This window comes from Urocampus carinirostris, chromosome 2 (genome assembly GCF_059441175.1).
Source record: "Urocampus carinirostris isolate Australia breed hairy pipefish chromosome 2, RoL_Ucar_1.0, whole genome shotgun sequence".
NCBI lineage: Eukaryota > Metazoa > Chordata > Actinopteri > Syngnathiformes > Syngnathidae > Urocampus > Urocampus carinirostris.
The window spans coordinates 23000263-23013418 of record NC_142350.1 but is presented as its reverse complement, the minus strand read 5'-3'; the positions used below and the strand labels follow the sequence as shown (position 1 = coordinate 23013418).

The window sequence follows — 13156 nt, the reverse complement described above, 5'->3', positions numbered from 1 at the left end:
ATTTTATAGCATCTCCTTTTTGTGACCTTAGCTATTAGTTGCAGAATTTGAAAAACGCTAAGGTGTCTGGGGAAAAAAGGAGAATGATGACAACTGGAACGAAGCAAGAAATCATAGAAAAACACTAGTTCTGTGTGAGGTACAATCAAAAAGCAGCGAGTGCTGATCACAAAGTCGCGGAAGAATTGATGCAGCGCTCTGCTGCAGTAATTACCGAGGGGAGGGTATTCTTGTTGCAAACAAACATTGAAGAGGAGGACCAACTAGAGAAGCTGGCATTTACAAAGGAGATTAGAGAGAAAGTTGCTGATTGTTAAAAAAAAAAAGTACAGACAAAGCAAAAGCCGTGTCTTTAAGATGTCACCAGTCACTGAAACATCACAATCAGTCTGAAACAAGATACCCGAAAACTATAAAGCCGATATAACTCACCTAAAAGGGCTGTGATTAGATAGATAGATAGATAGATAGATAGATAGATAGATAGATAGATACTTTATTCATCCCCGAAGGGAAATTCACTTTTCCAGCAGCATCCCTGAGCTGAGAACAATCGAAAATAACACGGGAGCTGCTGGAGTGGCTGCCATTCGTGACGGCGCCGGAGAAACGATTCAATTTGAATCATGTACAAACAAACAAACAATTGAATCATGTACAAGAAACGATTCAATTTGAATCATGTACAAACAAACAAACAATTGAATCATGTACAAGAAACGATTCAATTTGAATCATGTACAAACAAACAAACAAAATATTTATGTTTCAATAAGTGGAGTGTTAATAAAATGGGGGGAAAATAATTTCTGATACTGATATAACCAGGTAAAACTAATTTTAAGTTACCTGTCCAAATGAATGTTGTGCCATCTCACCTTTCCCACTCTCTCTCCTGCAGTTGACTTACCCTCTTGATGAGTGACCTCTTACCCCTCTTCACACCAGGTAGACTAATATCTATGCCATCTTTGTCGTAGATCTGATTATCCACTAATGGAAAGATTATACACCAAAATGGTCTGGTTACATTCACGACAGTCCAGTAAATCCAGTAAAAAAAATGGCAGAAGTAAAATACACAGTGCAAAATGTTTTAGAGCTGTAAACTGGTTGTCTCCAACTGGCCACTTTTGGAAAAACCTAAACCAACCCTTAGAAAAATTGGTAAAATACAATGTTTAGTGTTTTAGCTTGTGATTAAATTTGACAAGGTACCAGGTAAGGCTTCAAGGTATTGCCTCACCCGTTTTCCACCTAAAATGCCCGTGCTACACTTTTTTGCAAAAAAATGTATTTTTGTGTGTTCTAACTTAGATGACTCAAATTTAGTAGCACTTGCAGTTTGGGACAACAAAAGCATCCATATTCTTCAAATGGTTCAAAAACAGCATTTAATTGACTTCAGATACATCTTGGGATTGAGATTTTAGGTACATTTTACAGGAAGTGTAAGGGGTCAAGAGATCTGTGAACCCTGAACTGTATGCGTAGAGTATAAAGCTGTAGCCTCACGTGTTTGTATATATATATATATATATATATATATATATATATATATATATATATATATATATATATATATTTATATATTTTTTTTCCGGGATGTCAAAAAATATCCGGACATTACTGTAAGTTAGATTTTGTATTCTATGCACCTTTTTCCTAGTAGAGGACATTACTGTAGTGCTTCTTTCCGCAGCTATAGGCATGTGGCGCTGTGAGGGCTCACCCAGTTTTCAACCCAAGAGAAGAAATCCATCTTCTACTTCCTGTTTTTTTGTGTGTAAAAACACTGCACTGTATCTCTAGCACGCTAAGAAAGGTTGACATTTTTATTGTTTAATATATTGTGCATCCATTTAATAGGGTTGGTGTAAAGTGTAAAGAAGAGGTGAGCTGTTTCTTTTGAAACGAAAGTGGAATAAGAAAGCTTGATGCGGTTGAGAAAATGGTTGGATCACTTTTTTTTTTCGTCCACTTTTTACCACGGAGGAGGAAGTCGCTTAACTCTTCCAAAAATAAGTTATACTTAACTTTATTTATCCTTATCCTTATCTTTATAGTCATGTTTATTTGTGACACCCTTAATCACAAGGAGTTCAAAGGGCTTCACAGACCACAGAATGTCAACGCCTCGTGTATAGCTTTGTTTTTCAGTACGATGCTTTAGCATTCAGCCTGCTTTGTAACGTTATAGAGCGTTACATTTTATCAAACGTTTATTTTTCAGCTTCAAAACAATACAGGTTACTCATACAAGCCTTAAACATACTTGCCGTAAATTCCGGACTATAAGCCGCTACTTTTTACCCAAATGTACAACCCTGCGGAAATTTATGTAATATTTTTAACGGCCGCCAGTGGCGCTCGAGTATGTAAGGTAAGATTTAGACCGGTGGAATATATGCGCCAAGGAAGATCACAACTTCTGAGCGTAAACATACCCTCATCGTGCAAATTGCATAAATTAAGGCTCATGACGCAGCTTCCAGGTCAAAAGCAAACGGGCATATTGCTGGGATATATTGAAGTAAGGGAGCGTGGGAAGACTTTGAGAAAGACAACTTAGATGCCATTAATAAGGAGGAAGAAGCGGAGAGTCTGCCGTTATTCAAACGAAAACGGCTTTTGATTCCTTAACAGACTAATAGGCAGGAATGCGAGCGTGTTGTTAGTAGCGTGAGGCTACCTCCCAAAGGCACGGTTTAGGATAAAAGTTATATTATTATTATTAAAGCTTTGAAAACTCTCTCGATGTACCGTCTTTCTTTGTAAATATGTGTAACCATGTATAATATGTATTTGCAATTGTATATTTTTGTCATGTATTTATTTGAGACACTTATTAGGCACGAGCAAATTAAAAAAGAGGGGCGGGGCAAACGCGGGCTGATGGGAAAGTGGGGACCGGTAAAGGTGAGTTTTTGTGGACACGGTGGACAATAATGGATATATATTTTTCCCACCCTTACCTTTGGAAATATATACTTTTTTTCCTTGGATTACTATCGCATTATTTCAGGCTGCTGTGATTTTTTTTACTGTGTGCTTCAATGAAGGACAGACGGCTGTAAGATTCAAACTGGGTTGGCATGAGGATCTGATTATGTGTACTATCTATGAAGTTGTGTGCTCCAATGAAGGACATATAATCCCCAAAAACTAGCAATGCTGTAAGTTTGATTTTTGCAATCGTGAGATGGAATAAGAGCCTGCTCTGTCCACTCCACGCATCGGTTCGGTATTGCAGTACCTCCGGGAACGGTGCATTCGCACTGATCGCTGCTTGGCTCTGTGGCTAGGACCTTGACTCAGCCTCTTGGCTGAGAACAAGTGTCTCGGCCCCTTGGCTTTGTAGCGTATTATGATTTGACCGATAACGGATAATGGATAATTGATAAAGAATACAGAACAATAAACCTTACAAAATCCCCCCACATTTAGTTTCAACCGCAGGACTTGAAGTTTGGCTTGGATTAATTTCGTGTTATTTTGATGTGGGTGCATGCTTTTTTGATGTGGGTGCATGCGGCTTATATACAGGTGCGGCTTGTGTATGGACAAAATCGGTTTTCCCCTTAAAATGTGATGGGTGCTTATAATCAGGTGCGCTCTATAGTCCGGAATTTACGGTATATAAACCTTAAAAATACAAAATATAGCACTGGAGCAACTTACGAACAAATTCAATTTACGAACGATCGTCCGGAATCTCGTTCGTAAGAAGGGCAGCGTCTCTCTCTCTCTCTCTCTCTCTCTCTCTCTCTCTCTCTCTCTATATATATATATATATATATATATATATATATAAATATACACATTAAAAACAATAAGACTTTGCTACAGTTACTCAGTGCTTGTCTATTACTCAAGTCATTATTCTGATGACTACTACTATTTACTTCTACTTGAGTCCTATTATTCTGAAGTAACGCTACTCTAACTTGAGTTCAATTTCAGTACAACGTTAAAGGGTTATTTATTTCATATTGAGGAAATTGGCTCGTTCCACCAGAAATTCGAGTTACGAGCATGATCCTGGAACGAATTAAGCTCATATGTAGAGGTACCCTTGTATTAAAACAGCAGCAGTCGCAATGCAATGATTGACAGCGAGCTTCATCACAAATTTATCACAATCCTGAAGCCATGTTACATCGAAGACAAATAACCATTTATCGAACCTATTACCCAGCATGCACGGGGTCGCAGCCGTGTTTGCAAAAAATGCTCAGCGGCGGCCATTTTGCTAGAGCGAACGGCGGCAATTCCGATTTGGACCCTGACAAATAAATGGGGCAATTTCAGTAAATGAGCAGCGTTCCCATCCCGACCGCAGACGGACGAAACGGCGATATCGGCGAACGCTACTGGGATTCACGTACACGCGCGGATAAAAATACACAAAAAGCCAAGCGTGTTGCCACGGAGATAAGCCAGCTCTGATTCCTACCTGAATCCCTCGAGTGTGCATCCCGAGATTATGCTTGCAAACGCACTGAAAATGGCCAAATAGGCGATGCAAAAAAAATGACGGTTCTCGACACACATGCACACAAACGAAGTTTTTCACGAACTCACACATAATGACCAAAAAGCATATACCGGTCTACAGACACATGCTTTTAACCCTTTACCGTCCCTTTAAAATTGGCCTTAAGATTGGCCCAAATGGAAATAATTACTGCAAATGCTGCTAAGATGGAGTCATCTGAGTTGGAACTCACAGAAATAGAAGTTTATTATTATTATTTTTTTTGCAATTACCTCCCCTGTTTTCCAGCTAAGATGACAATAGCTTGAAGCCTTACCTGGTACCCTGTCCAATTTGATCATGATCTGAAAAAACTAAAGCTTATTTATTTTGCACATTTTTCTAATGGTAGGTCTAGGCCTTTCCAAAAGTGGCCATTTGGAGACAACCAGTTTACAACACTAAAATGTTTGCATATGAATATTTTACTTTTGCCCATTTTCATTCATTGTGAGAGAGTTGGAAATGTTTGACGTCTCTTTCCGGAACTCAATCAATGATTGTTAACATCCATCCAGTCATTATCGGCACCGCTTTGCCTCAGTAGGGTCACGGGGGTGCTGGAACCCACCCCCGCAGGGGACACACTGAACTTGTTGCCAGCCAGTCGCAAGGCACACAGAGACAGACAAATCCCTCGCTTATTCACACCTAGGGACAATTTGGACGGGCCAATTAAACTGGCATGCATGTTTTTGGAATGTGGGAGGAAACCGGAGTGAAACCAAAAAGAAGAAACCCACGCAAGCAGGGAGAGAACATGCAAACTCCACACGGGTAGGCTACGGTAGCTGGTAACATATCTGCGTATCCTTCATTTCAGATTTCATTGGCTAACCAATGTGTCAATAGTCAATTGATTTGGTTACTACTTTTCTTTCTCTATCTCTCTTTCTCTCACTCTTTTCTTTATTCCTCTATTTTCTCTCTCTTGCTCTCTCTCTCTCTCTCTCTCTCCTTTCTGTCTTCCTCCCATCTTTCTTTCTCTTTACTTTCTGTCTTTCTTCTTTTTTTCTTTCTTTCTTTCTTTCTTTCTTTCTTTCTTTCTTTCTTTCTTTCTTTCTTTCTTTCTTTCCTCCTCTCACAAGTTTGTTCTTTCCTTCTTTTGTTCTCTTTCTATCTCTTCCTTTTACTCTCTCTTTTCATTTTCTCTTTCTCCCACTCACTTTCTTTCTCTCTTGTTTTTCTCTCTCAAGTTGGTTCTATTTGTCTATCTTTATCATTCTCCTTTTCTCACTCTCAATTTCTCTCCATCTATTTCACACTGTTTTTTTCTTTCTCTCTTTTGTCCTCTCTCTTTCTCTTGCAAGTATGTTCTCTCTTTGGTTCTTTCTTTCTTTTGTTCACTTTCTTTCTCCTTTTTCTTTCTATCTTTCATCCTGTCTTTTGCTTTCTCTCTCTTTAGCTCTCTTGCTTTTTCTCTTTCTCTTGCAAGCTGGTTCTTTCTTTCTTTCTTTCTCTTTCCTTTATTTCTTTCTATCTTTCTTTCTTTTTTGCTTTCTTTATTTTTTGCTTTTTTGCTTTTTGCTTTTTTGTTTTTTGTTTTCTTGCTTTCTCCCTTCTTTTGTATTCATTCAACTGCAATTTTGTGCTATGTGTTTTTATTTGTAGATCTCTAGTTACATTGTCGGCCGAGTGGTTAGTGCGTCTACGGTACAGATGGAATCTTCCTGTGTGGAGTTTGCATGTTCTCCCCGTGCTTACGTGGGTTTCCTACGGGCACTCCTGTATCCTCCCACATTCCGAAAGGTTAATTGGCCGGTCCAATTTGTCCCAAAGTGCTAATGAGCGAGCGAGTGGTCTGTCTCCCTGTGCCTGGCAAGCAGTTAAGGGTGTCCCCTGCCCACTCCCCAAGGATGGCTGGGATGGGCTCCAGCACCCCCGCGACCCTACTGAGGATAAGCGGTGCAGATAACGGATGGATGAATAGTTATTTTGTTAGTCGTATACTCTCAGTCGGTAAGGACCCCTTGGGGTCTTTTACGAAGGTGCGACGCTACTTTGCGGCCAAAGCGCGATAACCGGGGGATTAGCGTACACATTTACACAGGCAGAAAAGGAAAGGCACCATAAAGCGGCCATAATCTCTTGTGCGGCTCGGGGTGCAAGGCCTGGGCACTCGGCCAATGACCCGGAGGAGACGAGATGGAGTGTGACGAGCGCACACAAGAACACAAAGCAAACGCACGCATATGTTGACGCTCGCGCGCGGTCACACTAAAGGTCGCTCTGCGCCACGCTTCGCCGGCGCTGTCGAAGCGGTAGCGCTCGGCGCCGCCACCGCCCGTTCGCTCGCGATGACCCCCGCCAGGCCAAGGGCCAATCAGAAGGCTCCGGGGCCCCTGACCTTACCATGTACACACACACCGGGCTCCTTCTTCCTGATTTCGGTGTTTTTGCATATTCACTCACAAATGTTTCAAACCAATTTTAATATCACACAGGCCACCCAAGGAAACCCAAAATGCACTTTTCAAATGTTGAGTCCATTTATTAAGGCACAAAAAAATCTGGCCCTATGTGAAAAGGTAATGTCCCCCTGAACCCAAAAGCGAAATGGGCCACTTTAGATATCAAACGTTTACCATAATTGGTAAAAAGTCTCTTACAACGCTGTGGGGTATTTTGGCCCACTCTTCTTTGCGAAACTGTTTCAAATCTGCCATATTGCGGTGTTCTCTAGCATGAACTGCCCGTTAAAGGTCACGTTACAGCATCTCAATTGGATTTAAATCCAGATGCTGACTTGGCCACTCCAGAACCTTCATTTTGTTTTGTTTTTCAGTTTTGAGCCATTCAGAAATAAACTTGCGGGTGTTTTTTTGGATTGATAGGTTTTGATTTTTTTGTGCCTTGATAAATGGAATCAACATTTCAAAACTGAATTTTGTATTTCCTTGAGTTATCTCTGTGTGATATTAAAACTGGTTTAATGTTCCGAAAACTTTGTGAGTGATAAATATGCAGAAAAAACAAGGAATTGGGCAAAGACTATTTTCCCAGCTCTGTACAAAAAAATGGCATGAAACGAAATGAATAACAACCCAAAATAAAAGCGCACCGGCAGACAGGACCAGCCTCTCTGCTGGTCCCGTGGACACCGGATTAGCCGAGCGTGTCTGCGAGCGGCATCGGCGGCGACGGCGCAACGCCTCCGTGAAATGAATGTATCGATCTGCTGCGTGTCTGTCACACGGCCGCCGCATTCATGCACTGAAAAGCTCGACGGGTTCTCGTTCGGACCGGATCGGAAAAGCCGCACGCAAACATTGCCGCAACGGCTTGAATTAGTGTAGCAGTTCTTGTAGTACATGTAGTGGATGTGAAATTTCAGATTTATAGTGTTTGCTGGAGAGTACTTTGAGTCATCCTGGGCATTTTTATGTTTCAAATGTCTTGGGCACATTTTGACATTGAATAACTCAAAAACTCAAAAAGCTTGTGTTAAGTAAGCCATTTTTGTATGTTGCTTTCTTTGCCTTTGTGCTGCTGCTACGCAATAAGGTTGCCAAGGTTGTTCCTTATATTGTCTAGAATAGAATAGAATAGAATAGAATATACCTTTACTGTCATTGTTACAAATGGGCTAACATATTGTGACAACTTTTATTGAGCAGAGTCGGTTGTTATTTTGGCTCTCTCTCATTCTTTTGACAAGGTTTCAGGAGTGCAGCGGTTAGCACGTTTGCTTAACACACAAAAAGTCCCTGGTTCAAGACTGGATGGAAACATATATAGGCCTGGAAAAGGATGGGCGCCACCAGGTTGCAATTGCCCAAGAGACACCAAAAGAATATTGTACCCCTATGATCCGTATCCTTAAGGGATCCAACCACCCAATCATTTAGTATTTTCGTTGCGCAGTAGTTAGCACATATGCCTCACAAGTGAAAGGTCCCCGGTATGAGACCAGGTTGGAACATATGTAGGCCTGGAGATGGGCACCACCAGGTTTTACTTGTCCAAGACACACCAAGGGAAAATAGTGCCGTTTTGATCTGTACGCTTAGGGGAACCAACCAACCAACCATTTAGTGTTTCTGTAGTGCAGTGGTTACCATGTTTGGCCAACACACGAGAGTTCCCCTGTTCGAGACCCGGTGGAAACATATGTGGAGAGGAATGGGCAATCAAGAAAAAGGCCCTGCAGTTTGCACTCCCCGAGAGTTCTCAGGAGTAACAACCGAGACAAGAAGCTGATGATGGCTTTCTACCACTCCATCGAGAGCCTGCTGACCTACTGAGATTCCACCTCGTATGGGAGCTGCAACTCGGGACAGAAGTAGGCTGCAGAGGACAGTGAAAGCAGCACAGCGCATCATTGTCTGCTCTCTCCCCTCCCTGATGGACATTTACTCCACCCGGTGCTTTAGCAGAGCCAAAAACATCATCAATGACATGCATCCATGTGTCCAACTGTTTCACCTTCTGCCCTATGGAAGGCGCTAGAGGTGCATCAGAGCAAGAACAATTAGAATGAGGAACAGTTTCTTCCCAAAAGCCATTACCACAGTTGAACTCCTATCTACAGCAACTGCCACTGTGAATATGCACATATTATATATCATTAACAGATTACTATTTTTAACATTTTGCATATTTTCTAATTTGTTTTACTTCCACTGAATGGCGAAACCCTGTAAAGTATTTGGGGTTTTGGAAAAATGAGCTAAATACCTTAGGTGTCTATCTCCCACCCAATGGCAATTTCACTTTGCGATCACCTCCTCACAACGAATTAATGTTGTTTCTGAGGGTCTACGGCTATTATGCATGCATAGTTTGCCATATTTTTGTGCAGTAACGGAATTCAAGACAGTGTCACATATGCAGACGACAAGCCCACCAAAGCTTTTTAATTCGGTCCACGAGACAATACCCAGAGAACCACAAGAGACAAATCGGCCACAGTTTGAAATATATCCACTTGATGTTGACAAAGCCAGGCGCTACTCACAAAGCAACTGGAGCTATACTACCTTCACTCATTTTTTTTCTCTCTCTCTTTATCACTCTGTATTTCTCGCGCTCTCTCTCTTCCTCTTTCCCCCTCTCTCTCTCTTTTTCGCTCTATCTAAATCTGTCTTTCTCTTTCCCTCTCTCGTCTTTTATTTTGCTTTTTCTCTTTATCTCTCTCTTTTTCTCCCACTCCTTTCTCTCTTTCTCTGTCTTTGCCTCTTATTTTCTTTTTTCTCTATGTTGCTTTCTCTCTCTCTCTCTCTCTCTCTCTCTCTCTCTCTCTCTCAATATTTTGTTCTCTCGTTCTTTCCATATATTTCTTTCTCCTCTCTATCTCTCTTGCCCACTCGTGTTTTCTTTACCCCTTTTTTGTTTCCTCTTTTGTTCTCTCTCATACCCTCTCTCTTGTTCTCCCAATCTCTCTTTCTCCCCTATTCTCCCTCCCTCTCTCTTTCTCTCTTATTCTCTATCTCACCTTTTATATCACTTTCTCTCTATTTATCTATCCCTCCAATTCTTCCTTTATTCTGTTCTTGTTCTTTTATTTTCTCTCTCTTGTTCTCTCTCTTTTGTTCTCTTTATATATATCTCTCGCTCTCTTGTTCTCTTTCTCTTTCTGCCTCTCTCTCTCTCTCTCTCCCTCTCTCTTTCTCTGTGTATTTCTCTCTCTCTCTGCCTCTCTCTCGTTCTCCCTTTCTCTGTTTGATCTACTAGTCCGTCCCCCCGTGAGAGGATTTTTTTCAACCATGTGGCCCCCGAGCTCAAACGAGTCTGATACCCATGTGATAGCCTCACAACACTTCCTGTTTGTGGCGGCGGCCTTCAAGGTTTCATTTCCTGCCCGCAGTTGTAGCAATACGAGCTGCCGATATCTTCTTGATCATCGCAGCGAGAGACTCCCACAACATGCCAAAACGTTGCCTAATATTTGAAACGCGACTGATGCAATGCATGGTGGGAAATCCGCTGACACTCCATTAGCCGATACACAAAGCTGTGTATGTTCTCCCCCTATTTGGTGCAATTCATCAATTAATGGTCTGTATTTCTATAGTGCTTTTCAAGTCAGCAAAGACTTCCTGAAGCGCTCTACAATGTGCTTCACACTTAACCATTCACACACACACACACTCACACACTGATAGCAGAGTCAGCTATGCTAGGTGGCTACCTGCTTATAGGAAACATTAGGGGTCGGCGTCTTGCCCAAGGACACTTCCACATTTAACTTCGAGGAGTTGGGAATCGAACCTGCGACCTCTCGAGCCTCTCTCTTGCGATCCACTGCTTCATCTCCTATATTTCTTATCTTCTTTGCAGGCAATCACACACATGCACAAAGCCATCTATATCAATGCACAGTGTGCAGGGAGCTAGTCTTCTTCTTGACAGAAGGCTAATGGGACTTTGTCTCATCAACACAATAAGACACATATTGGACTCACACACACAGATACAAGACAGTGTCACCCTACCGACCTCAATGCAGGGTTCCTACACCTTTTTCATAGCCAAATTCAAGCACTTTCAAGGCCAAGTTTTCCAGTTTCTTCAAAGGAAGAAATCAAGTTTTTTTTGTTGGCTTTCATGACAAAAATACCTCTTGCTGCTAGCACACTTTGTGCTACTTTGCGCTGTTCCTATAGACTATTTTTTGTGTCAATGGGCTGCTTTAAACTGACATAAATTCTGCCAGTCTGCTTTAACAAAGCCCGCACAGCTTTGATATGTCAAACTTGTTTACGGACAGGGAAAAGGCTCTATAGGTGTTGGGTAATAATGGAGTTCAAGACGGAAGACAAAAGAGAAAGTTCTGGATGTATAAAAAGCAGAAAAATGAGCCAAATTTTGACTCATTTTAATGATATTCATTGCATGATAGCATTCAATCTTTCAATCTTAGAGAGTGCTGATCTTTTATTATTTTAATTTATATTTTTGCTAATTCCAGAAAAAGATTTTTGCATTTTATCATATATTTATAGCACTTAAGAGTTAATATATTTAATTTATATTTATAGTTTTTCATTTTCAGTTATTTTGTGCTGTCGTTCAACTTTAAATCTGTTTATTGTGTAAAAAAATCTAAAATTGTTTTGTTGTTTTACAATTTATTTTTGTAGATCCGTGATTTTTTTAATTGACATTCCATGTGTTTTTCAGGGATTCCCCTATAAAACATAAAAGATGACTAATTTCTAAATAATTTGGTGCATAATGTTTTATCATTATTGATAAAACAAAAAACAAGGAGCCTTGCGGGAGTGAGTTGAGTCAAAAGAGCTGTTTTTCTAAATAGAGCTATCCTCTTAGGTGTGACCAGTAGGGGGAGGTGATGTGACACTTCACGTGGCAACGCTATAATCACAAGCCATTTTCGCTTCACTTTAAAAAATGTATTTAAAAATCTTTTACGTGATCAAAAGAGACATACAGCCAGGATACATGGCAATAGCGAAATTCCAACCTTTCAAGTACTTCACAGTGAATTCAAGCATTTTTTTAATCTTGAAAACACAACAATAAAATTCAAGCCTTTTCAAGGATTTCCGTCACCCGTATGAACCCTGTACACCAGTGTTTCTTAATTATTTTCAGTCACGCCCTCGCCTTGAAAGGAGACAGTCTTTTACAAGTGTGATTTTGTTGTAATCTCATTACTGACAGCTCAATTTAGCTTAATTGGCTTCATGCTGTTTGCTGCCAACATTTCAAAACATAGCAAGCACACCGGTACTTCTTCGTCTTACACAGTGGTTTCAGGAGAGCTGATTTCTACATATGGGTTAGAAAACTTCCTGTCTTAGTTCTCGAAAGACTTTCATTCTCCTCTCTCTCCGCCTGTCTTCTCATTCCTGTTAAATATTTTATCATCGGGTCACTGGAAGGTTTGCAATACTTCATATTTTCCGCTATGCTAATACAAGTACCACCCTGCGCAAACTCTGCAAATGAGAGCGTCGCTGCCCCCTCATGCAGTGGGAGGGCAATTGCACTTTATTCTAGGACAGTAAAAAAAAAAGCTCCTGATGTCAAACATGCCCCCCTTGGCAGAGCCTCGCACCCCCAGGGGGCCTGGCCTACTATTTGAGAACCACTGCACTATACCAGGGTTGACAAACTCATTTTAGACGGGGGGGCCAAATGCTAGAAAAAATCTCACGGTGGCTGGACTAGTAGGTTAAGAGAAAGAGAAAGAGAGAGGAAGGAAAAGAAAAAGAGACAAGGAAAGAGAGAAATATAAAAAGATAGATAGAACGAAAGAAAAAGATTAAGAGATAGAGAGAGAAGGTAGTAGGAAGTACTGTGAAGTTTTTGCTTTCCTGCGTTTAGGTCCACCCGCAACATTTCAACCTAATCACCAAACCATGAAAGGACCCAGCAGGAAGCACCCCTGCTGCAAGGAAAGGGCCCCGGTTGCCTCTGCACCCTGAGCTGGCTGCGAAGAGAGTTCCCGACCGCTTGGGCTCCCTTCCCTGGCCGAGAGGAGCGCCACGCCCGCTTCAGCTCCCTTTTCTGGCAAAGACCTCCAGCTGTCCGGTTGCTGCAGCCTTTGTAATTTTGTTTTGGTCTGGTATCTGGCCCTTAAGGGGGAGGCTATGTTAGGGTCTGCCGTGCCTCTGTCCACCAGAAGGCGCCTAATCAGTTTGTAATTGGTAC

General features: G+C 41.3%; 1 protein-coding gene and 1 pseudogene across 2 annotated transcripts in view; one reads left to right on the top strand and one right to left on the bottom strand.

The window, feature by feature from the left end:
* pvrl2l (PVR cell adhesion molecule related 2 like) overlaps positions 1-13156 on the bottom strand; it is a 253556-nt gene that overhangs the window by 27613 nt on the left and 212787 nt on the right. The gene's annotated exons all lie outside the window — the stretch shown is intronic.
* LOC148371387 (U2 spliceosomal RNA) lies at positions 3075-3278 on the top strand (annotated as a pseudogene).